The following is a 3,759-nucleotide window of genomic DNA, read 5'->3' on the forward strand; positions in this document are numbered from 1 at the left end:
ATTGAGATTCATTTCTCTCTTTTCTTCCAACTGTAGTGAGTTTTTTTTCTTGATTATCATGGTGATGAATAAAAATTCTTTTTACATGCATATGTTCTTTTATACATAGTTTGATCACGCTTAATTGTCAATGCATATTTTAGGTTTTTGGATTTTGGGTCGCGAGTGAGGATAAAGAGACCCGGTGGAAAATTTATCAATCGCCATTGTAGGTTTCATCATTGTCGATAAGGAACAAAAGCAAGGAGTTCTCGGTTATATATTTGGTTTGTACTTTCACATTACTTAAATCTAACTAAAATGATTTTGAAGCTACGAATCTTGACTGTTAGTATCACAAACACATCTCTGATTGCAAAAACAAAATGTTTTTGCCTAAATTTTGCCTTACATTGTTGTTTTAATGCTAAATTTAAACACATAAAACACCTCTTTATTCAAGATTTTTCAAATTTCATTTGTTTTCTCAAGCATAGTGTCATTCAATGGTTACAAAAGCAACTCAGTCGCTAAATCTTGAAGGATACCATTTGTAACAGTTCTTCTACAAGGTTTCATGAAGCAACCAAAAGATCCTTTTGAAGTAGCATTTGAGGAATTAGATGAATCCCTGGTTGATTCCCCTGACACTCATGATGAGATTGTGGCTCAAACTCTATCATCAAAACCAAATATCAACTCCCAAAGAGATGATTTGGAAAACAATATTCATCCTTTAAACAAACCAAAATCAAGAGTCAGGTTGACCTCAACTTCAGCAGCCATCCCAACCAATCAAAAGAACAAAGAAGATGACGATGAGTAAGAAGAGGAAAACATGGATGTTGAACTTGGAAAATTCCCATCTACAGGAGACCCCGAAAAAATGTCCAAAATGCAGTAAGTTTACATATATGTCCTTCAAAGTCACTTTTAACATCAGAAATAATAATATAAGTTTTTATATACATGCTCCAGGTCAATATTATCACAGTTCACTGAGGAACAAATTAGTAGGTATGAATAGAAGATCTGGATTTCAGAAATTAAAAATGAAAAGGGTATTTCTCTTTTTCTCTCTGATTAAAAAATGAGTATGAACACATGAAGCCTAATAATCCTTCTTTATGTAGTTATTAGCCAACATTACTGGAAGTGCCAAGATTTCAATGCCAATGAATATTGTCGTATCCGAGATAGCAAAGATTTTTGTTGGTGAACTTGTTGAGACAGGTACACTGTATACTATGTTTGACATGTATTTGACAAGGATTGAGACTGATGTCAATTTGACAAAAGTTAAAATCTTTTATGCAAATGACATGATTGCCCTTGCCATTGTTAATGATTGTAAATAAAAAATGAATTGTGATATTTGCAACGAGGGTAGTGATCATAGAGAGAAAGGAGACATGGCCAATAAGGTTGTGTCACAAAATCTATCTAACATCTTATATTCATGTTTTAAATGTAGGTTGTGTATCAACACAGGAAGTATGTGGGGAGATAGATATTAAAGATGTTGAAATTGAGGCTAAACATCAACAAATGTGAAAGTTGTGGTAATAAATAATGTTAATTATTTTTAAATTGTTTAAGTGAATGAAAAATACTAAAAAGAGTTAATTGTGTAGGCATTTGCTGATGAGATTGGGATTCCATTCCTTGAAACAAGTGCTAAAAGTTCCACCAATGTGGAAGAAGCTTTTATGGCTATGAGTACTGAAACTAAAAACAAGTTTTTTATTTCATTTCTTTATAATCATAAAAATTAAAAAGAAAATAACAATCATAATAAGAGTAAAGTATGTTGCCATTTCTTGCAATTTTCACATATAAAATTTTGTCAATTATATCTAGGGTGGCAAGTCAACCGTCAATGAACAATGCTAGACCTCTTACTTTTCAGATCCGAGGTCATCCGGTTAACCATTATTTCTTTTTTAATTTCCATGAATAATTTTGATAAGTAGTCTCTTAATTTATCCTAAACCTGTTTCAGCCGATGAACGTGTGCATCCTCTGGGGAAGAATGGAAAAGACCTTTGATCAGCTGTTAGGGACATGTAAGTTTAATTTCTAATCCAATAGATTGTAGTTAATTTTTTATGCCCGATCTTATAATTGATTCCATGCAGTAGAAGAGGCGTCAACAAGAAAGTTCTTAAAGTTCCTTGAATAGACATAAGGTAACTTTCTTCCTTTCTTTCCCCTTTATCATTTATATTTTTTTTAAACCATTTACCTCATATATATATATATATATATATATATATATATATATATATATATATATATATATATATATATATATATATATATAGTGAATTCTCTATGTATTGACCAAGGTTTGACTGCTCTTCAATGTTGTAACTCCATCTTCAAATTATGGGAAAATATTTTTTTATTGATTATTTTATCTTTTTTATGTGTTTAGACATTGTCCAAGGTTCAATATATCTGCTGCCAACTAGGACAAGTGAGTACTTTAAAGATTCATTATGTTACCTTTTTTATTCCCTTCGTTTGTCCATTCCATTCCGTCTGACCACATGTTGGGTGTATTTGTAACTTAAAATTTTAGTTAATGTCAACTGCATTTGTGGTGATAAAGGCAGTTGCATGAAATCAGAGAAAGGCCCATGTCAAGACCAATTTGATGTTTATTATCATTTGCTTTTTAGTTGGAATTGAAATTTAATTCCATTCTAGTCCTACATTTGGTTTCAAATGAGTAGACACTAATCTCCTTTTCATCAAAAGAAAAGCATTGCTTCCATCAAAGACCCTGAATCTAGCAAAAAACAAGAAGACATCAAACAACCAAGTCGAAATTTGTAACACCCCAATTCTGGTATGATATTTATATTGTTATTTATTGTTATATTTCTTCAAGTTTTTAGGGGAACTCGACGAGTCAGTAGTTGGACTCGTCGAGTAGGGTCGCGATTTCGAGCACGTTTAAGTTGGCGACTCGGCTAGTCCATATTCCGGACTCGACGAGTCCGCCAGTCTGGATGAAACCTTAATTTCAAGGGTTTGCATCCTATATAAACAACTTTTGAGGGCATCAAGTCAGCTCCCATCACCCCTCAGAGCTTCATTCTCGAAACCCTAGAGCCCTTTTTGTATTTTGTGTGATTTTGGTGTATTCTTTGAAGATTTTGAGAGATAAAGAAAGGTAGATCAAGAGGAGAAGAAGGAGATCCTAGATCTTTGAGGAATTTTAGAAGAAAGTAAGGTATATCTTGGCCCTTTTCTATTTCTATGCTTAAATCTCCTTTGTGAAGCCATTCTTAAACCATTTCTTAGCTTAGTAGTAGCATAGAGGATTCATGGAGTTGTTTAACCTTTAGATCTAGCCAGATTTGATTTCCAAGAGCTTAGATCTAGCACCTTTATGGATCCATTTTGCATGAAAGCTCTAGATCTACTATTATAGTGTGCTTTTAACCTTAAAACCTCCATTTTATGTTATTTACACGTAAAGTTGGAAACTTTACGTGTACATCAATTCCCAGGAACCCAGAGCTATTAATGGCATGGATTAGTTTCAAGCAGAATCGAGTGTATAGTATTTGCATGCATACGACTCGGCGAGTCGTTCTTCTGACTCGGCGAGTCAAGTCGCGAGTCCCCTGTGTTTCCTTTTTTGAGTAACGCCGAGTGGAACCAGTGAGTGAGAAGTGGCCTCGGTGAGCTAGAGGGTTAGACTCATTTGTGAAAGAACTCGACGAGTCAATGCCCTGACTCGACGAGTCCAAGGCCATCTTCATACTT

The 3,759-nt window shown here is 33.9% G+C and overlaps 1 pseudogene; it reads left to right on the plus strand.

Annotated features, from left to right (window-relative positions):
* The first annotated feature begins 556 nt into the window (after positions 1-556).
* On the plus strand, positions 557-2,028 carry LOC145002264 (transcription initiation factor TFIID subunit 11b-like; annotated as a pseudogene).
* Positions 2,029-3,759: the final 1,731 nt, after the last annotated feature.

This window comes from Lactuca saligna, chromosome 6 (genome assembly GCF_052625555.1).
Source record: "Lactuca saligna cultivar CGN05327 chromosome 6, ASM5262555v1, whole genome shotgun sequence".
Classification (NCBI taxonomy): domain Eukaryota; kingdom Viridiplantae; phylum Streptophyta; class Magnoliopsida; order Asterales; family Asteraceae; genus Lactuca; species Lactuca saligna.